Raw genomic sequence first — 23814 nt, 5'->3', positions numbered from 1 at the left:
AAACACTAAAGGGAGTCCTCAAAGTTGAAATGAAAGGATGCTGAACAGCACCATAATAGCTTTAGAAAGTATAAAACTCGTTAGTAAAAGTAAGTAAAAAGATAAAGAATACTATTACTTTAATGATGGTGGGGAAATCACTTTAATTCAAGGATATAATTAAAATACAAAAGCATTAAAAATAACTATAATTATATATGTTTAAAGATCTATAATATTAACATATGTAAGTTATGACAACAATAACATAAAGGGGGAGAAACTAAAGCAGAGTTTTTGTGTGTAATTGAACTTAAATTGTTAGACTGTAATAGGTATATGAAATATTATGTAAGCCCAAGTTAACTGCAAGTAAAGCAAACTATAGAACTCAGACAAAAGCAAAACAAAGGAATCAAAGTGCATCAATACAAAAATCAACAAAACAAAATGGAAGACAGCCAGAGAGGAACAGAGAAAAGAACTACAAAATAACAGAACAATCAACAAAATGGCAATAGTAATTTATTCACTTTAAATGTAAATGGATTAAAGTCCCTTAATCAAAAGACAGAAAGGGGCTGAATGGATTTTTACCTGTTTTTAAAGGTTTATTTATTTATTTTAGGTGGGGGGGGAGGGAAAGAGGGAGAGGGAGAGAGAGTCTCGGGCAGATTCCACACTGAGTGAAGAGCCTGATGTGGGGCTCAATCCCATGACCCTGAGATCACGACCCTGAGTTCATGACCTGAACCAAAACCAAGAGTCGGACACCCAACAAACTGTGCCATGGAGGTGTCCCTGGATTTTAAAAATGTACCAACTATATGCCAGCTATGAGAAACTCATTTAAATTTCTTTTCTGTAGATTTATTGAAGTAAAAATTTTAGAAATGAAATTGAAAATATTTGAGGTGATTAATGTGAAAATTTCATATATATATATGGAAATGATTATATATACATGTATTATGAAATAATCAAGTTATCATGTCCATCACCACACATAGTTAGTTAATTGTTATTGTTAAGAACACTTAAAATATACCCTCTTAATAAGTTTTCAAAGATACAATAAAATATTACAGACAACAATCTTACTTCACATTACATCCTGAAAACTTATTGATTTTTTTTTTTTAGGGTTGTGATGTGGGTATTGAAGTCTTTGTAGTGTCTGATTATTTTTTTAATTAAAAAAAATTTAAATTTAGGTTCAAATAACATATATTATTAGTTTCAGATGTAGAGTTCAGTGATTCATCAGTTTTATATAAAACCCAGTGCTCATTACATCACATGCCCTCCTTAATGTCCATCATCCAGATACCCCGTCCCCCACCCCCTCTTTTCCAGCAACCCTGTTTGTTTCCCATGATTAAGAGTCTCTTATGGTTTGTCTCTCTCTCTGATTTCATCTTGTTTTATTTTTCCCTCCCTTCCCCTATGATCCTCTATTTTATTTCTTAAATTCCACATCTGAGTGAGATCATATGATAATTGTCTTTCTCTGATTGACTTATTTGCTTACCATAAAACCCTCTAGTTTCATCCATGTCATTACAAATGGAAAATTTATTCATCCTATAATTAAAAGATGATACTCTTTGACCAAAATGTACCCATTTTTTCCCATTCCACAGCCCCTGGCAACCACCATTTTATTCTCTGCATGTATAAGTGTGACTTTTTTTAAGATTCACATATAAGTGATAAGATAAAATATTCATGTTTCTCTAAATCAATTCACTTAGCATAACGTCTCTCAGGTTTATTGTGTTGCAAAACACAGGAATTCCTTCTTGTTTTGGTTGTATAATGTCCACTGTGTGTATCTGTTAGTGTGCATGCATGTGTGTGTATATGTATATGCATTCATATATATGTGTGTTTATATAAATGTGTCTGTGTGTATATATATGTTACATTATTTTGTCCATTCATTTCTCAACCATTCTCTTACACCACACAAAGATAAACTCAAAACGGATGAAAGACCTCAATGTGAGACAGGAATCCATCAAAATTCTAGAGGAGAACATAGGCAGTAACCTCTTTGACCTTGGCCACAGCAACTTCTTTCAAGACACATCTCCAAAGGCAAGGGAAACAAAAGCAAAAATGAACTTTTGGGAATTCATCGAAATAAAAAGCTTCTGCACAGCAAAGGAAACAGTCAACAAAACAAAGAGGCAACTCACAGAATGGGAGAAGATATTTGCAAATGACACTACAGATAAAGGCCTGATATCCAAGATCTATAAAGAACTTCCCAAACTCAACACCCAAAAAACAAATAATCAAGTCAAAAAATGGGCAGAAGACATGAACAGACACTTCTCCAAAGAAGACATACAAATGGCTAACAGACATATGAAAAAATGTTCAACATCATTAGCCATTAGGGAAATTCAAATCAAAACCACATTGAGATACCACCTTACACCAGTTAGAATGGCTAAAATGGACAAGGCAAGAAACAACAAATGTTGGAGAGCTTGTAGAGAAAGGGGGAACTCTCTTACACTGTTGGTGGGAATGCAAGTTGGTACAGCCACTTTGGAAAACAGTGTGTCGAGGTTCCTCAAAAAGTTAAAATTAGAGCTACCCTATGTCCCAGCAGTTGCACTACTAGGTATTTACCCCAAAGATACAGATGTAGTGAAAAGAAGGGCCATATGCGCTCCAATGTTCATAGCAGCAATGTCCACAATAGCCAAACTGTGGAAAGAGCCGAGATGCCCTTCAACAGATGAACGGATAAAGAAGATGTGGTCCATATATACAATGGAATATTACTCAGCCATCAGAAAGGATGAATACCCAACCTTTGCATCAACATGGATGGAACTGGAGGAGATTATGCTAAGTGAAATAAGTCAAGCAGAGAAAGTCAATTATCATATGGTTTCACTTACTTGTGGAACAAAAGGAATAGCATGGAAGACATTAGGAGAAGGAAGGGAAAAATAAGGCGGGGGGGGGAATCAGAGGGGGAGATGAACCATGAGAAGTATGGACTCCGGGAAACAAACTGAGGATTTTAGAGGGGAGGGGGTGGGGGGATGGGTTAGCCTGGTGATGGGTATTAAGGAAGGCACATATTGCATGGAGCACTGGGTGTTATATGCAAACAATGAATCCTGGAACACTACATCAAAAACTAATGATGTACTGTATGGTGACTAATATAACATAATAAAAAAAATGGACCCTTAGGTTGTTTCCATTCTTGGCTAGTGTGAATGTTACAATAAACATGAAAATGCACACATCTCTTGAGATACTGATTTTTTTCCCTCAGACATATACCCAAAAACTGGTTTTGGTGAATCATACGGTAGTTTTAATTTTACTTTTTTGATGAATCTTCATACTGTTCTCCATAATGACTATACTAATTTATATTTCCATCAATAGTGTACAAGGATCTCCTATCTATGCAACCTTATGAACGCTATCTCTTATTTTTTTTTTTGTTAATAGCCATTCTAACAGATGTGAGATGTATTTCATTGTGGTTTTGATTTAGATTTCCCTGATCATTAATCATGTTGAGTATATTTTTGTGTACTTGTAGCCATCTGTATATCTTCTTTGGAAAAATTTCTATTTAGGTCCTTTGCCCAATTTTTAATGAGTTTTTTTCCCTCTGCTATTGAATTGTATGAGTTCTTTATATATTTTGGATATTAACTCCTTATCAAGTAGAAGTTCAGTTTCATTCTTTTGCATGTGGATAATCAGTTTTTCTAACACTCTATTGAAGAGACTATCCTTTCCCCATTGTGTGTTCTTGATAATCTTGTCAAAGATTAGTAGACTCTATATGTGTAAGTTCATTTCTGGTGTCTATTCTGTTCTGTTGGTCTACATGCTTGTTTTTATGCCAGTACCATACTGTTTTGATCTTATAACTTTGTGGTATAGGTGATTTTTTTTGTTTTGTTTTGTTTTGTTTTGTTTGGAATCACACAAACACAAAAATATTTAACCAAAAACAAGGCCAAAATCTTAGGAAAAAGAAAACACAGAACACATGGGAGAAATAGAAAATAAATAGAAATGTGATACATTTAATGCAAATATATCCCTAGTAACATTTGTGTTTGTTTCAAGTTTTTCCTTAAATTCTAGTTGACATATAGGGTAATATTGGTTTCAGGAGTAGAATTTAGTAATTTCATCACTTACATATAATACCTAGTGCTCATCACAAGTGCCCTCCTTAATACCCATCAGCCATTTAGCCCCTCCCCTGCCCACCTCCCTCCATCGACCCTCAGTTTGTCTCTATAGTTAAGATTCTCTTATGGTCTGCTTCCTTTTTTCCCCTCTTCCCCATGTTCATCAGTTGTGTTTCTTAAATTCCACATGAGTGAAATCATATGGTATTTGTCTTTTTCTAATTGACTTATTTTGCTTAGCATAATATACTATAGCTCCACCCATGTCTTTGCAAATGGCAAGATTTCATTCTTTTTGATTGCTGAGTAATATTCCATAGATGTATTATATAATATATGTATATTATATATTCATATATTTCACATCTTCTTTGAAATCAGGAAGTGTGATGACTCCAACTTTGTTCTTTTTTTCAAGATTGCTTTAGTTATTTGGGATCTTTTGTGGCTCCATGTGAATTTTAGGATTGCTTTTTTTTTTTTCTATTTCTGTGAAAAATATCATTGGGATTTTTATAGAGATTGCATTGATTCTGTATACCACTTTGGATAGAGTGGATATGTAATATGGGCTATCTTTCCATTTATTTGTATCTTCATTTTCTTTCATCAATTTCTTAAAGTTTTCAATGAGGTAACCAGCAGCCATCATAGTGGTAGACTTCCCAGAGAGGATGTAACAGAAGCAGGACAAAGAAGGAAAATCATAGTGATAAATGTATACATTAAAAAAAGAAAAAACCTCAAATTAACAACCTAACTTTACAATTCAAGGAACTAGAAAAACTGTAATAAACCAAATTCAAAGTTAGCAAGAAGGAAGAAAATAACAAAATTAGAGCAAAAATCAAAGAAATAGTAAAATAATAAAAAAATAAAACTAAGAGCTGGCTTTTTGAAAAGATAAAATTGAAAAACCCTTAGACTAAGAAAACAGCAAGAGACTTAAATAAATAAAATTGGAACTGAAAGAAGGGACATTAGGACTGATGACACAGATAAAAGGATCATAAGAGACTATTATAAGAAATTATGTCAAAGCACTGGATAATCTAAAAGAAATGGATAAATTCCTAGAAACATATAACCTACCACAACTAGATCAGAAAGAAATAGAATGTCTAAACAGACCCAAACTGGAATAGTAATTGAATCATTAGTCAAAAACTCCCAACAAGGAAAAGCTCAGGACCAAATGGTTTCACTGGTTAATTCTACCAAATATTTAAGGAAGAATTAATACTAATCCTTCTCAAATTCTTCCAAAAAACTGAAAATGAGGTTATACTTTCAAACTCATTTTACGAGGTTAGCATTACACTGATGATAATACCAGTAAAAGAAAACTACAATTCCTGGGGAACTTAGGTGCAAAAATTATCAACAAAATATTAGGAAACTGAATTTAAAAACACATTAAAATGATCATACAACATGACCAAGTGGGATTTATCCCTGAAATGCAACATAAACAAATCAATAAATGTGATAAATCACAATAGTAATATGAAAAATAAAATCTTATGATCTAAATAGATGCAGAAAAAGCATCTGACAAAATACATCATTTCATGATAAAAACCCTCAACCAATTGAGTATAGAAGGAACATACCTCAACAAAATGAAGGACATGCATGATAATCTCACAGCTAACATCAAACTCAACGGTGAAAGAATGAGAGCTTTTACTCTAAGATCAGGAACAAGGGTGCCCACTCTCACCACTCCGTTTTGCTTTTTTTAATATCTCAATGATATTTTAATTTATTTATGTTACGTTAATCATCATACAATACATCATTAGTTTTTAATGTAGTGATCCACGATGCATTGTTTTCATATAACACCAAGTGCTCCATGCAGTACATGCCCTCCTTAATACCCATCACTGGGCTAACAGTCCCCACACCACCCCTCCGATCTAAAACCCTGTTTGTATCTCAGGTCCATAGTCTCTCATGGTTCATCTCTCCCTCCAATTCCCCCCCTCCCATTTTTCCCTTCCTTCTCCTAATGTCCTCCATGCTATTCCTTATGTTCCACAAACAAGTGAAACCATATGATAATTGACTTCTCTGCTTATTTCTTTTAGCATAATCTCTTCCAGGCCCATCCATATTGATGTAAAAGTTGGGTATTCATCCTTTCTGATGGCTGAGTAATATTCCATTGTATATATGGACCACATCTTCTTTATCCATTCATCTGTTGAAGGGCATCTCGGCTCTTTCCACAGTTTGGCTATTGCGGACATTGCTGCTATGAACATTGGGGTGCATATGGCCCTTCTTTTCACTACATCTGTATCTTTGGGGTAAATATCCAGTAGTGCAACTGCTGGGACATAGGGTAGCTCTATTTTTATTTTTTGAGGAACCTCCACACACTGTTTTCCAAAGTGGCTGTACCAACTTGCATTCCCACCAACAATGTAAGAGGGTTCCCCTTTCTCCACAACCTCTCCAACATTTGTTGTTACATTTCCTGTCCATTTTAGCCATTCTAACTGGTGTAAGGTGGTATCTCAATGTGGTTTTGATTTGAATTTCCCTGATGGCTAATGATGATGAACATCTTTTCATGTGTCTGTTAGCCATTTGTATGTCTTCTTTGGAGAAGTGTCTGTTCATGTCTTCTGCCCATTTTTTGACTTGATTATTTGTTTTTTTGTGTGTTGAGTATGAGAAGTTCTTTATATATCTTGGATACCAGCCCTTTGTCTGTAGTGTCATTTGCAAATATCTTCTCCCATTCTGTGAGTTGCCTCTTTGTTTTGTTGATTGTTTCCTGTGCTGTGCAGAAGTTTTTATTTTGATGAAGTCCCAAAAGTTCATTTTTGCTTTTGTTTCCCTTGCCTTTGAAGATGTATCTTGAAAGAAGCTGCTGCGGCCGATGTCATAAAGGTTACTGCCTATGTTCTCCTCTAGGATTTTGATGGATTCCTGTCTCACATTGAGGTCTTTCATCCGTTTTGAGTTTATCTTTGTGTATGGTGTTAGAGAATGGTCGAGTTTCATTCTTCTGCATGTGGCTGTCCAATTTGCCCAGCATCATTTACTGAACAGACTGTCTTTTTTCCATTGCATGTTTTTTCCTGCTTTGCCAAAGATTATTTGACCATAGAGTTTAGGGTCCATAACTGGGCTCTCTATTCTGTTCCACTGGTCTATATGTCTGTTTTTGTGCCAGTAGTATGCTGTCTTGGTGATCACAGCTTTGTAATATAGCTTGAAATTGGGCAACGTGATGCCCCCAGCTTTATTTTTCTTTTTCAACATTTACTTGGTGATTCAGGGTCTTTACTGATTCCATATATATTTTAGGATTATTTGTTCCAGCACTTTAAAAAATGTCATTGGAATTTTTTTCGGGATGGCATTGAAGGTGCAGATTGCTCTGGGTAGCATAGACATTTTAACAATGTTTATTCTTCTGATCCATGAGCATGGACTGTTTTTCTCTAATTTCTCTTTCTACAGTTGCATTGTTAGTGTATAAGAAAGCAACTGATTTCTGTGCATTCTGTGATTTTGTATCCTGCCACATTATGGAATTGCTGTATGAGTTCTAGGAAAATGGGGGTGGAGTCTTTTGGGTTTTCCACATAAAGTATCATGTCATCTGTGAAGAGAGAGAGTTTGACTTCTTCTTTGCCAATTTGAATATCTTTTATTTCTTTTTGTTGTCTGATTGCTGGGGCTAGGACTTCTAGTACTATGCTGAACAAGAGTGGCGAGAGTGAGCATCCTTGACGTGTTCCTGATCTTAAGGGAAAGGCTCTCAGTTTTTCCCCATTGAGGATGATATTCGCTGTGGGTTTCTCATAGATGGATTTTATGAGCTTGAGGAATGTTCTCTCTATCACCATACTCTGAAGAGTTTTAATCAGGAAAGAATGCTGTATTTTGTCAAATACTTTTCCTGCATCAATTGAGAGAACCATATGGTTCTTCTCTCTCATCTTAGTAATGTGTTCTATCACACTGATTGATTTGTGAATGTTGAACCACGCTTGCATCCTGGGGATAAATCCCACTTGGTCGTGGTGGATGATCCTTTTAATGTATTGTTGGATCCTATTGGCTAGGACTTTGTTGAGGATTTTGGAATCCATATTCATCAGGGATATCGGTCTGAAATTCTCCTTTTTGATGGGGTCTTTGCCTGGTTTGGGGATTAAGGTAATGGTGGCCTCACAGAATGCATCTAGAAGCTTTCCTTCTGTTTCTATTTTTTGAAACAGCTTCAGAAGATTAGAGATAAACTCTAGATTATTTCTAGAGTTCCCCAGGGAATCCATGAGGCCCTGGACTCTTGTTTTTGGGGAGGTTTTTGATCACTGCTTCAATCTCCTTACTGGTTATTGGCCTATTCAGGTTGTCAATTTCTTCCTGTTTCAGTCCTGGCAGCTTATAGGTTTCCAGGAAGGCCTCCATTTCATCCAGATTGCTCAGTTTATTGGCATATAGTTGTTGATAATAATTTCTAATAATTGTTTCTATTTCCTTGGTGTTAGTCGTGATCTCTCCCCTTTCATTCATAATTTCATTAATTTGGGTCCTTTCTCTTTTCTTTTGGATAAGTCTGGCCAGTGGTTTATCGATCTTATTAATTCTTTCAAAGAACCAGCTTCTAGTTTCGTTGATCTGATCTCCTGTGTTTCTGGTTTCTAATTCATTGATCTCTGCTCTGATCTTAATTATTTCTCTTCTAATGCATGGCTTAGGCATCGTTTGTTGCTTTTTCTCTATTTCCTTAAGGTGTAGAGTTAGTTGGTGAATTCGGAATTTTTCTATTTTTCTGAGTGAGGCTTGGATGGCTATGTACTTTCCCCTTAGGACTGCCTTTGCAGTATCCCATAGGTTTTGGACTGATGTGTTTTTGTTCTCATTGGTTTCCATGAATTGTTTAAGTTCTTCTTTGATTTCCTGGTTGACCCAAACATTCTTGAGCAGAGTGGTCTTTAGCTTCCAAGTGTTTGAATTTCTGCCAAATTTTTTCCCTATGTGATTGAGTTCCAGTTTTAAAGTATTATGGTCTGAGAATATGCAGGGAATAACATCAGTCTTTTGGTATCGGTTGAGTTCTGATTTATGACCCAGTATGTGGTCTATTCTGGAGAAAGTTCCATGTGTGCTCGAGAAGAATGAGTATTCTGTTGTTTTAGGGTGGAATGTTCTGTATATATCTATGAGGTCCATCTGGTCCAGTGTGTCATTCAATGCTCTTGTTTCTTTGTTGATTTTCTGCTTAGATGATCTGTCTATTGCTGAGAGTGGAGTATTGAGGTCTCCTACAATTAACGTATTGTTATCAATGTGACTCTTTATTTTGGTTAACAGTTGGCTTATGTAGATGGCTGCTCCCATGTTGGGGGCATAGATATTTACAATTGTTAGATCTTGATGGATAGACCCTTTAAGAATGATATAGTGTCCTTCTGTGTCTCTAACCACAGTCTTTAGTTTAAAATCTAATTTGTCTGATAAACGAATTGCTACCCCAGCTTTCTTTTGAGGTCCGCTGGCATGGAAGATGCATCTCCATCCCTTCACTTTCAGTCTGGATGTATCTTTAGGTTCAAAATGAGTCTCTTGTAGACAGCATCTGGATGGGTCCTGTCTTTTTATCCAATCTGCAACCCTGTGCCATTTTATGGGAGCATTTAGGCAGTTCACATTGAGGGTGATTATTGAACGATGTGAATTAATTGTCATCATGTTGCCTGTGAAGACATTGTTTTTTATAGATTGTCCCTGTAAATTTCTGTTGTAGATTACTCTTGGGGTCTTTCTCCTTTTATAGAACCCTCCTTAATATTTCTCGCAAGGCCAGCTTAGTGGTCACATTGTCTTTCAGTTTCTCCCAGTCTTGGAAGCTCTGCATCTCTCCATCCATTCTAAATGACAACTTTGCCAGATAATGTATTCTTGGGTGCATGTTCTTCTCGTTTAGTAACCTGAATATGTCTTGCCAGGCCTTTCTGGCTTGCCAGGTCTCTGTGGGTAGGTCTGACGTTATTCTGATGTTCCTCCCTCTGTATGTAAGGAATCTCTTCCCCCTAACTGCCCTTAAGATGGTTTCCTTGGTTCTAAGATTTGCAAGTTTAACTATTACATGCCGGGGTGTTGGCCTGTTTTCCTTGATCTTGGGAGGGGTCCTCTCTGCCTCTAGGACATGAATGTTTTTCATTCCCAGATTAGGGAAGTTCTCAGCTACAATTTGCTCAAATATATCTTCTAGTCCCCTCTCGCTCTCCACCACCTCAGGGATTCCAATAATTCTGACATTGGAATGTTTCACAGTGTCACTTATTTCTCTGATTCTATTTTAAAGGATTCTGAGTTGCTTTCCCCCTGGCCTCCTCTTTTCCCTTTTTGTCTATTAAATTGTCTTCTAGGTCACTAATTTTTTCTTCTGCCTCACTTACCCTAGCTGTTAGATTATCTAGATTAGACTGGATCTCATTGGTAGCATTTTTAATTTCTGCCAACTCAGCTTTCATTTCAGCCCTTAGAGACTCTATGTTGCCATTAATTGATTTCTCCATTCTAGCTATTGTCTTCACAATTGCTAGCCTGAATTCCATCTCCAACATCTTGGTTATATCTGCATCCATTTGTAAATCTGCAGTATAAGTCATAATCTCTGAGTCTTTCCTATTTTGAGAGTTCTTCCTCCTAGTCATTCTGTTGGTGGGTGGTTGAGGGAATGTATAGAGTCCAAATTATTGAGCAGAACCCAAGCAAGATGCACCTGTTTTCTAGGGACCTTAGGGTTGCTGGCCTCTTGTTCTCCCAGCCTGTCTTCTGGGGGAGGGGCCTGCCACGCTGTTACTCAGGCAACCCTGTTTGGGCAGAGTTGCCCTGCCCCCCTGTGGGGACGGATGGGCTCAGTGGGAACCAGTGTTTTGGGGCTTTTGTTCTCTGGCGGCTTTCCCTGGTGGCTTTCAACGTCTCTTCCAAGAATCAGAGCAAAGGAGACCGTTTCCCACCCTCTGCTTCAGAGCAGATAGTTCGCAGTCTGTTCTTCAGTGAACTCTCCAGGCCACACTGTCTCCGTTTTGTCTGTGCTTCTATAAACTGCAGTATCCTGGGTTGTGCGCCCCTCCACAGTGCTCCCAGTCCTCACCTCCAGGGCAGAGTATGTCTCTGCCCTTTGTGCTTCTAAAACCTCCAGCCACCCCCAGTTCGCACACGTGACCCGCTGCTCTGGGTGTCCGTCTGGGGGCTGCCCCAAAGTCTTTTCCTTACTGCTACCAGTCTGCGAGTCTGTGTCCTTCCCCAGCATTGGAGGCTATCAGTCACCATGGTGTAGGATCCCCAGGGCCAGGCTCCCTCCCTCTGTTGTTTATCCTCCGATGTCTGCCCGCAGAATCAGGGTTCCCCGCTTTGTACCTCAAAACCAACCACCTGCGATCTTCTGTTTGTAGAGATCCAGATCTTCTTACATCTCAGGCTGATTTTGTGGGTGCTCAGAGTGGTCTGGTAGATATCCAGCTCAATTCCGGGGGCCAGTTAGAATAGGGTTCCCTACTCTGCCATCTTTTCCCTCATGCACTCTCACCTCTCTTATTCAACATACTACTGGAAGCCATAGGAACAGAAATTTAAAAAGACAATGAAATAAAAAGCATCCAAATTGGGAAATAAGTAAAATTATTATTTGTGGGTGATATGGTCTTACATATAGAAAATACTAGACTCAACCCAAAACATGTTGGAACAAATCAATGAGTTCAGGAAAGTCACAAATATAAAATCAACATACAGAAATTAGTTGTGTTTGTATACTCTAGCAATGAAATATCTGAAAAAAGAAATAAAGCTATCCTATTCACAATAGCATGAAAAATAGTAAAATACTTAGGAATAATTTAACCAATGAAGTGCACATTCAGTACAATGAAAACTGTAAGACTTTGATGAATGAAATTGAAGAAGACACAATAAATGGAAAGATATCTCATGTTCATGGATCAGAAGAATTAATATTGTTAAAAATCCATACCACCAAAACTATTTATAAATGCAGTGTAATCCCTATCAAAATCCTAATGGTGATTTTCACAGAAACAGAAAAAATAATTCTAAAATTGGTTTGAAACCACAGAAGACCCCAAACACTCAAAGCAATTCTGAGGCAAAAGAACAAAGTTGGAGACATTAAACTTCATGATTTCAAATTATACCACAAAGTTACAGTAATTAAAATAGTAGGTACTGGCATAAGAACAGACACGACCAATGGGAGAGAGCCCAGGAATAAACCCCTGCATATATGGTCAAATAATATTTGACAATGGTTTCAAGAACATTCAGTAGGGAAAGGGTAGCCTCTTCAACAAATGGTGATGGGAAAACTGGATAATCACAGGCAAAGAAATGAAATCAGACCCCGATCTTACAGCACTCATTAAAAATACCTCAAAATAGATTATGATATAAATATAAGACCTGACATTGCAAAACTCCTTCAAGAAAACATAAGGAATAGGGCACCTGTGTGGCTCAGTCATTAAGTGTCTGCCTTCAGCTCAGGTCATGATCCCAGGGTCCTGGGATCCAGCCCTGCATCAGGCTCCCTGCTCCATGGGAAGCCTGCTTCTCCCTCTCCCGCTCCCCCTTCTTCTGTTCCCTTCTCTTGCTGTGTCTCTCTGTCAAATAAATAAATAAAATCTTTAAAAATTAAAAAAAAAAGAAAACATAAGGAAGAAACTCCCTGGCATTGGTAATGGCATTGGTCATCATCTTGGTAATGATTTTTGTATATGACACCAAAAATAGAGTCAAGAAAAGCAAAAACAAACAAGTTGAGGCTACATGAAACAAAAAAACTTCTGCACAGGAAAAGAAACAATAAACAAAATGAAAAGTTAACCTACAAAATAGGAGAAAATACTTCCAAACCATATATTGGATAAGGGTAATACAATTGAATAACAACAACAAAAAATCAAACTAAAAATGGGCAAAATAACTCGATAGACATTTTCCCAAGGAAGACATACAAATAGACAATGGAAACATGAAAAGATGTTTAATATGACTAATCATCAGGGAAATCTAAGTCAAAACCATGGTAAAATATTATCTCACACCTGTTAGAATTTTTAGCATATAAAAGATAAGGAATAACAAGTGTTGGTGAAAATATGTGGGAAAGAGAATCCTACCTGGTGCAGTCTTGGTGGGAATGTAAATTTGTACAGATACTATGGAAACCAGTATGGAGGTTCCTCAAGTTATAAAAAATAGAGTGATCATATGATCCACCAATCCGACTTCTGGGTATATATCCAGAGGAAATGAAATCAGGATTTCAAAAAGGTATCTGCTATTCCATATTCACTGCAGCATTATTTACTACAGCTAAGATATGGAAACAACCTAAATGTCCATCAGTAGATAAATGGATGAAGAAGATGTGGATATGTGTGTGTGTGTGTGTGTGTGTATACAGACACACAAACACCCATACAATGGAATATTATTCAGCAGGGAGAAAGAAGGAAATCCTGCCATTTGGAACAACATGATGGACCTTGAAGGCGTTTTGCTAGGGGAGGTAAGTCAGAGAGAGAAAGAGAAGTACTGCATGATATCACTTATATGTGTAATCTTAAAAAGCTGAATTAGTAAAAACAGAGGTAGAATAGTGGTTACCAGGAACTAAGGAGTGGGAAAATTGGAAAAATATTTAATGGTACAAACTTGAAACTAGTAGATAAACACATCCTGGAGATCTAATGTACACCATAGTGATTACAGTCAATAATACTTTATTATAAACTTCAAAGTTGTTAAAAGACTAGACCTTAATTGTTTTTACAATAAAGAAATGATAATTATGTGATGTGATAGAAGTATTAGCTAATGCTAAGATGATAAACATATTGCAATATATAAATGTATCTACCCAATACATCATAAACTTAAAATAGACACCATGTTATATTCAATGATATTTCAATAAATATAAAAATAAATAAGTTCTCTGCCCATTTTCATTACATTATTTGCCACTCTGTTATAGAGTTATAGCAGTGTTTGCCTTTTAGACAATTTACAGTTAATATTTATTATAATTATTAATATATCAGATTTAAATCTATTAAATATATATTGCAGAGTGGTGATCACCAAGACACCATGGTACTGGTACAAAAACAGACATATAGACCAATGGAACAGAATAGAGAGCCCAGATATGGACCCTCAACTCTATGGTCAAATAATCTTCGACAAAGCAGGAAAAAACATACAATGGAAAAAAGACAATCTCTTCAATAAATGGTGCTGGGCAAATTGGACAGCCACATGCAGAAGAATGAAACTCGACCATTCTCTAACACCATACACAAAGATAAACTCAAAACGGATGAAAGACCTCAATGTGAGACAGGAATCCATCAAAATCCTAGAGGAGAACATAGGCAGTAACCTCTATGACACTGGCCACAGCAACTTCTTTCAAGATACATCTCCAAAAGCTAGTGAAACAAAAGCAAAAATGAACTTTTGGGACTTCATCAAGATAAAAGGCTTCTGCACAGCAAAGGAAACAAGTCAACAAAACAAAGAGGCAACCCACAGAATGGGAGAAGATATTTACAATGACACTACAGATAAAGGGCTGGTATCCAAGATCTATAAAAAACTTCTCAAACTCAACACACAAAAAACAAATAATCAAGTCAAAAAATGGGCAGAAGACATGAACAGACACTTCTCCAAGGAAGACATACAAATGGCTAACAGACACATGAAAAAATGTTCATCATCATTAGCCATCAGGGAAATTCAAATCAAAACCACATTGAGATACCACCTTACACCAGTTAGAATGGCAAAAACTGACAAGGCAAGAAACAACAAATGTTGGAGAGGTTGTGGAGAAAGAGGAATCCTCTTACAATGTTGGTGGGAATGCAAGTTGGTACAGCCACTTTGGAAAACAGTGTGTGGAGTTTCCTCAAAAAGTTAAAAATAGAGCTACCCCATGACCCAGCAATTGCACTCCTGGGTATTTACCCCAAAGATACAGATGTAGTGAAAAGAAGGGCCATATGCACCCCAATGTTCATAGCAGCAATGTCCGCAATAGCCAAACTGTGGAAAAAGCTGAGATGCCCTTCAACAGATGAATGGATAAAGAAGATATGGTCCATATATACAATGGAATATTACACAGCCATCAGAAAGGATGAATACCCAACTTTTACATCAATATGGATGGGACTGGAAGAGATTATGCTAAAAGAAATAAGTCAAGCAGAGAAAGTCAATTATCATATGGTTTCACTTATTTGTGGAACATAAGGAATAGCATGGAGGACATTAGGAGAAGGAAGGGAAAAATGAAGGGGAAAAATCAGAGGGGGAGATGAACCATGAGAGAGTATGGACTCTGAAAAACAAACTGAAGGTTTTAGAGGGGAGGCGGTGGGGGGATGGGTTAGCCTGGTGATGGGTATTAAGGTGGGCACGTACTGCATGGAGCATTGGGTGTTATACGAAAACAATGCATCGTGGATCACTACATCAAAAACTAATGACGTATTGTATGGTGACTAACATAACATAATAAAATTAAAAAAAAGAAACATAGATATATTCACATTTATCTCAGTTGTACTCTTTTTCAATCCTCTTGCTTTATTTTGGCTTAATTTTTATTATTCCATTTTTCCTTTATTATCTCCTAATTACACATTCTCATACTAAAATCTTAGGGGTATATAGAGATTCCAGCAGACACCCCTTATTAAAATAAAAATCTGTGTATTTCTGGGGCAATTAAAGGAAATTAAAACATTTCTATTCCATTTATCTTTGTTCTGATTTATGTGTATTTTTTCATATATTTTACTTCTGCATATATATTAGGCCTAGGCCGATGATGATATGATAATGATGATGATGATTTTATACAATCAACAGTAATTTAGAATTACCCATTTATATATCCATTTTGTTTCTGTTTACTCTTTAATTGCTAATAGTGCTTCTGGAATTTTAAATTTACACAAAGAACCTCCTTTAATATTTCTTTAATGAAGGCCTAATGGTGAAATGTCTTGGCTTTATAGGTCCAAAAATGTCATCATTTTTTTGTCTAAAAAATTTATTTTTTCACTTAGAGTATTTATTTATTTATTTTTTATTTAAATTTTATTAGTGAACTTACAGTGCAATATTGGTTTCTGGAGTAGAATTCAGTGATTCACAACACCCTTTAATACCTATCACTGATCTGGTTCATCCCTGACCCACCTCCCTCCATCCAGCCTCAGTTTGTTCTCTAGAGCACTTAGCAATCAAAAAGAATGAAATCTTGCCATTTGCAATGACATGGATGGAGCTAGAGTGTATCATGCTAAGTGAAATAAGTCAGTCAGATAAAGACAAATACCATATGATCTCACTCATAGGTGGAATTTAAGAAAGAAAACAGATGAACATATGGGAAGGGGGGAAAAGAAAAAAAGGAGAGAATGTCATCATTTTTACTTAATTTTGATAGTTTCACTTGATACACAGGTTTGTGTTGGCAATTATTTTCTTTTAGTTCTTTGAATATATTATTCCATTGAATTCTAATTTCCATCATTTCTGTTACCAAGTCACTTGTAAATGTTTTGTTCCCCCTTTAAACACAATTTTTCTTTTCTTTGCGTGCTTTGAAGACTTTCTCCTTTTCATTAATTTTTATTAGTTTTGCTATAATGTACCTATGTATGTTTGCTTTTAATTTACCTTTGTTAAGTTTGTTTATAATGCTTTTTTTAATTTGCAGATTGATCTTTCTTCAATCTTCTAACATTCTTTAACCAGTATCTCTTCAAGTACTGTTCAACACTATTCTCTCTCCACCATCTTCTTCACTCCAATCAGTCTTTTTTCACTATAACCAACATATCTCTTATGGTCCTTCTTCAAATATCCACCTATTTGCTTCTCTATGACATCACTGTAATATTTTCTTCTGACCAGTCTTCCAGTTTGCTTATTCTCTTTTCCTCTACATCTTATCTATTAAGTGAATATTATTTTCAGTTATTACAAGTTTTTATCTAACAAATCCATTTGATCTTTTTGTATGGTTTTAAAGTCCATGTCTGTTAACTCCATTATTTGGATTTCTTGGTTGTCTAAAATATTTTCTTGGTATTTGGTTTTCCCCCCTCCCCCACCCATATACTCATTTAGTTGTCAGATATATTAATGTGAGATTTAATGTGAAAAACTATAGATACAATTTGAGACTCTGGGTGATGTGACCTTTCTCCAGACAGGATTTGCTCATGCTTCTGTTAGGAAGATAAGCTAAAGGAACTAGAAATCCCACAGCAGGATGACTTATTTAAGGAATAATATGATCTGAAGCTTGCCTTCAAACTATACAAGGGAAATTCTACATGTACCTCAGCCTCACTCCTTTCAGAGTCCCAACCGAATGTGTGGGCTTATTTCCCAAGGTCTCACCTCCTTCCTAGGGCCAATTACTGAAATATTTGTCAATATACTATTAGTGACTCCACAGAAAGTGATGCTTGGTTTTGTACACTCTCTGTATCTACTTTTAGAATCAGCAATTGCTATAATTTGAGGAAAAAGCAGCACCAATGACAGGATTGCTTCTTTGGGCATTTCTTCTTTTTAAAGTTTGGCTCCCAAATTTGCCAATATACTTATGTAAGTTTTGATGCCTTTTAACATATTTATGCTTTTTAGGATAAACCTTATTGAAGTATAACTCACATAAAATAAATGTATTCTATGTAAGTATAAATAGAGTTAGATGAGTTTTGAAAACTATATACACAATTCACAGCACTCACCATAGCACATACCCTTCCCAATGTCTATCACCCAGCCACCCCGTCCCTCCCACCCCCACCACTCCAGCAACCCTCAGTTTCTTTCCTGAGATTAAGAATTCCTCATATCAGTGAGGTCATATGATACATGTCTTTCTCTGATTGACTTATTTTGCTCAGCATAATACTCTCCAGTTCCAACCACGTCATTGCAAATGGCAAGATTTCATTCCTTTTGATGGCTGCATAATATTCCATTATATATATATACCACATCTTCTTTATCCATTCATCTGTCGATGGACATCTTGGCTCTTTCCATAGTTTGGCTATTGTGGACATTGCTGCTATAAACATCAGGTTGCACATACCCTTTGGATCCCTACATTTGTATCTTTGGGGTAAATACCCAGTAGTGCAATTGCTGGGTCATACGGTAGCTCTATTTTCAACTTTTTGAGGAACCTCCATACTGTTTTCCAGAGTGGCTGCACCAGCTTGCATTCCCACCAACAGTGTAGGAGGGTTCCCCTTTCTCCGCATCCCTGCCAACATCTGTCATTTCCTGACTTGTTAATTTTAGCCATTCTGACTAGTGTGAGGTGGTATCTCATTGAGGTTTTGATTTGGATTTCCCTGATGCTGAGCGATGTTGAGCATGAGAGACTATGGACTCTGAGAAACAAACTGAGGGTTCTAGAGGGGAGAGGTGTGGGGGATGGGTTAGCCTGGTGATGGGTATTAAAGAGGGCACGTACTGAATGGAGCACTGGGCGTTATACACAAACAATGAATCATGGAACACTACATCAAAAACTAATGATGTAATGTATGGTGATTAACATAATAAAAAAAGAGAGAAAAAAAAGAACTATATACAGCAATGTAAACACCACTAGAATTAGGAAGTAAAAGTATTCATTTCCCCCAAATTCCCTTGGTAGCCAATCTCCTAAGACCCAAACCCAGGCAAAGATGGATTTGTCTTATATAACTACAAATTACAATTTGTTTTTTGCCTTTTCTAAAATTTCTTATGAAATTATATTAATGTACTCTTTTGTGTCTAGCAAACACTGTTTTAAAATGTTATCTATATCTTTGCATATATCAGCAATTTGTTTCTTTTTATTAGCATTCCATTGTGCAGATACACCACAATGTGTTCATCCATCTACCTGCTGACAGACATTTGCATTATTACCAGTTTATAGTCATTATTAATACAGTTTCTATGAAATTCCAATACAAGTGTTTTTGTGGACAGAAGTTTTCATTTACTTTGGGTAAATATCCAGCTGACTTGTATGGTAATTGTAAATTTGAATTTATAAAAAACTGCCAAACATTTGTATGTCTTCCTTGGAGAAGTGTCTGTTCATGTCTTCTGCCCATTTTTTGACTTGATTATTTGGTTTTTGGGTGTTGAGTTTGAGAAGTTCTTTAAAGATCTTGGATACCAGCCCTTTATCTGTAGTGTCATTTGCAAGTATCTTCTCCCATTCTGTGGGTTGCCTCTTTGTTTTGTTGAAGGGGGGAAATCGGAGGCAGAGATGAACCATTAGAGTCTATGGACTCTGAGAAACAAACTGAGGGTTTTAGAGGGGAGGGGGTGGGTTAGCCCAGTGATGGTTATTAAGGAGGGCACGTACTGCATGGAGCACTGGGTGTTATATGAAAACAATGAATCGTGGATCACTACATCAAAAACTAATGATGTACTGTATGGTGACTAACATAACATAATAAAATAAAATTAAAACAAAAACAAAAAACAAAACAAAACAAACAATATTTAAACAATATTTAAAAGTGGTGATAAATTTTACAATAACCAGAAACATATTAAAATTTCAAATACTCCATATTTGGCAATATTTGTGTCAGTTATGTCAATTTTAGTAATTCTAGTTGGTGTGTAGTATAATTATATTGACATTTCAATAGGCACTTCCCTAATGACAAACAATGCTGAATATAATTTGATTCTGCCATTGACCATTTGTTTATCTCATGTTACAAAGTGTTTAATTTTGCTCCCCTTCTTTATGAATCTTTATGTTGATGGATTAAAAGAGTTTTTCAATATTTTGGATACAAGTCCTTTGTAAAATATATGTTTAAAATGGTTTGCCCTACTCTCCAGTTTTCCTTTTCATTTTCTTAAGGGTGTGTATAGGGATCCCCAAAGAAACCTGTATGTGTGTGTGTATGTGTGTGCATGTGAGCATATATGTGGAGGGGGGTAGAGAGTTTTTAAAATTGTCTCACATGATTGTGTGGGCTGGCAAGTCAGAAATATATAGGGGAGGTCAGCAAGTAGGAAATTCAGGTAGAATTTGACACTGCAGTATTGAGTCCAAAATCTCCACTGCAGGTCAAAAGACTGGAAATTCAGTCAGACTTTTTATGTTCCAGTCTGGAAGTGGAATTCATTCTTCTTGAGAAACCTGTTTTTGCTCATAAGTCCTTCAATTGATTGGATGTAGCTAACCCACATTATGGAAGATGATCTGCTTTACTGAGAGTCAACTGATTATAAAAGTTAATCATATCTAAAACAGTATCTTCACAGCAACATCTGGATTAGTGTTTGGCCAAACAACTGGGCACCATAGCTTAGCCAAACTGGACACATGAAATTAATCATCACAGAGTGTCTGAAGCAGAAAATTTTAATTATGATGAGTCTAATTTATCAATTTTAATGGCTCAAGCCTTTTACATTTTATATATATATAAAAAAAACCTTTACCTACCCCAAGACTGCTAAAATTACTCATAAATACACTTTTATCAATTTTATAAATTAGAAATCTTAAATAGAGGTCTATGTAGAATATGTATTTTGTGTAAGGTATTGGGTAAGTGCCAGTTTTGTTTCTATTTGTCTATTCAGTGTTCCAGCACTATTTGATGAAAAAACTATGTTTTTTTTCACTGACTTTCTTTGGAACCCATGTTAAAAATATGTAGACCAGATATATGTGATGTATTATTTTCATAAGTTTTTGTAAGCAAGACTCATTTCCTCACCTCCTGCTTCCAAAACTAAATTCTTGAGAAAGAGATTTATTTAAAATAATTGGTACACCTGATTGTGGGGCTGGCAAGAATCTTGTTTTGACCGAGTATTTTCACTTCACTTTTTCAAACTCTAAACATGTTACTAAAAAGTGTCTTAGAGAAACTTCTGGAAAGGTCAAGTAAGGACTTCTTATATCCACTCCTCTATAAGAGAGACACACAGAGAGAGACAGACACAGAGAGAACACTGGCAAAGTGGTCAACATCAACTTTTTCAAAACTTTGTAAATGACCCAAAGGTGCAACAAGATGGAGAGCATTTCTTTAAGAACAACAATTAAATCTTAGTGAGACCTGTAAGCTCTGAGGATGCTCTATTCCTACTCACCTCCACAGGTCAGTGGTAGTCTTGAAAAAGAGAGGCCTAAGAGCAAGAGTAACTAAAAACAAAACAAAACCCCAGCAGTGTGGTAGCCACTGAAGGGACAATTGTTTGGGAAGTTTCCAAAAAAGCCCACTGCCAGAGAACTGTCACTGTTTGACCTGACTGGAAGCTTCCTGGAAATGCCCATTCACAGGGCTTTGAACTGACTCAGAGTTCACGCAGTGAGGAAACATCTGGTTGATAGTCAAAAACAAATAATAGCAATTGTATAAAATTGCAGCTGCAATTTTAGGCAGAAAAACTAGTTAGGGCAAAAAATTCGGGCAGAAAAACTAGTTAGGGCAAAAAAAGATGGCCAAGAAAATTACATAGGAAAATCAAGGGAATAAATGTTCACAAATGGCTTTGAAAGGTTACACACTATTCCTAGAGACCCAGATGGCAGAATACATGGGCAAGGATAGATGCACGCTCAGGAAGGTAATTTAAAAGATCCTAATCTTTCCCCTATGGAAACTCTGAATTACTGCACAAGCAGGAAATGAAAGCTAAGAAAGAACTGTAAAGTATTAGAGCATTGAAGGCATACTGCAACATATATACACAGAGCCTCTTTGCAAATGGTGGAAGATTTATTGCTTTAAGTCATTTAAGAAAGTTTCTACCAGTCACTAGCTGACTATGAAGCTTACCAAAGATTTTGTTGGCTCAACAAAGAATATGGAATGTACAGAATTGATCCAAATAAGTAATCAAGCAGCAAAGTAACAAACTTTTGGAAATGGGGGTAAAGGGTGAGTAGGACTGATTTCTAGAGTTCCTATATACTAGCTTTTCCCTGGCCCTCTGCCTCCACCACCAGTGGACATGGCCTGCCCGTTGACTTCAGGGCCTTGGGTTCTTCCCACATGTGCGTCATGAAGCTGCTGTGGCCTGCCTGGCGGCACCAGATGGCACTAGGCCTGGGTGGCCTGGCACATGGCACATGGCTGGCAGTGGCATGGCAAGGCAGCCCAGATGATGTGTAGGCATGCTTCATGGTGGGCACAGGCAGCCTGGGGGTGGGGGAGGGGTGTGTCCTGGGGTATGAGCAGGCACAGCATGGTGACCTACTGCTGCTGTCCACAATGCACAACACGTACAAGAACCTCACAGCCAAGGAGCTGGCCATGCTGGCTGAGCATGTGGCCTTCAAGTTTGTGCTCAATGCAGACTTGTTCATGCAGCTGGACCGGCTGCTGGCCAACCTGCACATGTGTGACCCTGTGCATTGCACCCACCTCTACTGAGGCTTCTTTTTAGGCCAAGTACATGTCAAGCCCAGGAGCACTAGTACGAGGCCACCTGGTTGCTCTGTGACTACTAGCTACCCTACACGCTGGGGGGTGGCTATGTGCTCTCAACCAACCTGATGCACTATCTGTACCTCAGCCACACTTGTGCACATGGCACAGTAACTTAGGTGTTCCTGGGTGCTTGGCTCTTGTCTATGGACATACAGCATGTGTACAACCCAGGCTTCAACACCAAGTACAAGTACTGTGCCTGCAGTAGCCAGTACCTGGTGACACACAAACCCAGCCTAGAGGACATGCTGGAGAAGCACCACATACTGATGCAAGAGGGCTACTTGTACAAGCAGGAGGTGCAGCTGTGGCTCTCCGACATCTTTGACTGGTCCCCACCTCCCTCACAATGCTGTCAGAGGAAAGAGGTCATACCCTGAGCTGCAGCCACTGACCTGCCATATGTCACAATGGCTCTGGAAGGAGGCCAGGACAGATGCCTTGGGAGGTGGCCACAGCCAGAGTCATTTGTGGGCCTGTGGAGTAGCCACTGAGGTGGCCTCCCACTGACCTTGCATGGGCAAAGTGACAGGTTCTGGCTAGTAGTCCAGAATGAGTCCAGCCCTTGAGAGGACCTCATTTATTGTGACCAGTGAGGTTTTCAGGCAGATGCCAAGCAGTAGTGGATAGAGCCTGGGTCCCAGCTCTAGCAGGTACCAAGGGCTGTGCACCCCAGTGGCCACAAACAGCATCTTGTTCTGGGTCTAGGAGACCTATGGTGCTTGCCAGGGCAACACATTATTTCCAGGCAGAAATGTCCTGTCCCTGGATTTCAGCCAGCATTGGCCTAGACTGGGAAGATGCCCAGTTTGCGTATGATGGCAGACAGCAGGGGGCTTACAGCCCCACCCCAGCCTGTCCACTTGCTGTCTTCTCCCAAGGTAGGGGCAAGCACCTAAAGGCTGGAGCTGACAGGCACTTGCAGGCCCTGACCCCAAAAAAGAAACTGGACTTGTTCAGGGGTGAGGACTATGTCATGTCCTGCATCCTGTGTAGACCATCCACCTAGGAAATCACTGCACCAAGAGCTGTGGGGGCAGGGAACTGACCCTTGCATGTTGCAACTT

General features: G+C 37.6%; 1 pseudogene; it reads left to right on the top strand.

Moving 5' to 3' along the window:
- Window positions 1–22438: 22438 nt before the first annotated feature.
- LOC123860281 (beta-1,3-galactosyltransferase 6-like) lies at window positions 22439–23127 on the top strand (annotated as a pseudogene).
- The last annotated feature ends 687 nt before the right edge of the window (window positions 23128–23814 follow it).

The sequence above is a fragment of the Mirounga angustirostris genome, unplaced genomic scaffold (genome assembly GCF_029215605.1).
Source record: "Mirounga angustirostris isolate CCGP_5_RB_7025 unplaced genomic scaffold, mMirAng1.0.hap1 SCAF_4, whole genome shotgun sequence".
Lineage (NCBI taxonomy): Eukaryota > Metazoa > Chordata > Mammalia > Carnivora > Phocidae > Mirounga > Mirounga angustirostris.
This window is presented reverse-complemented; position numbering and strand designations above follow the sequence as displayed.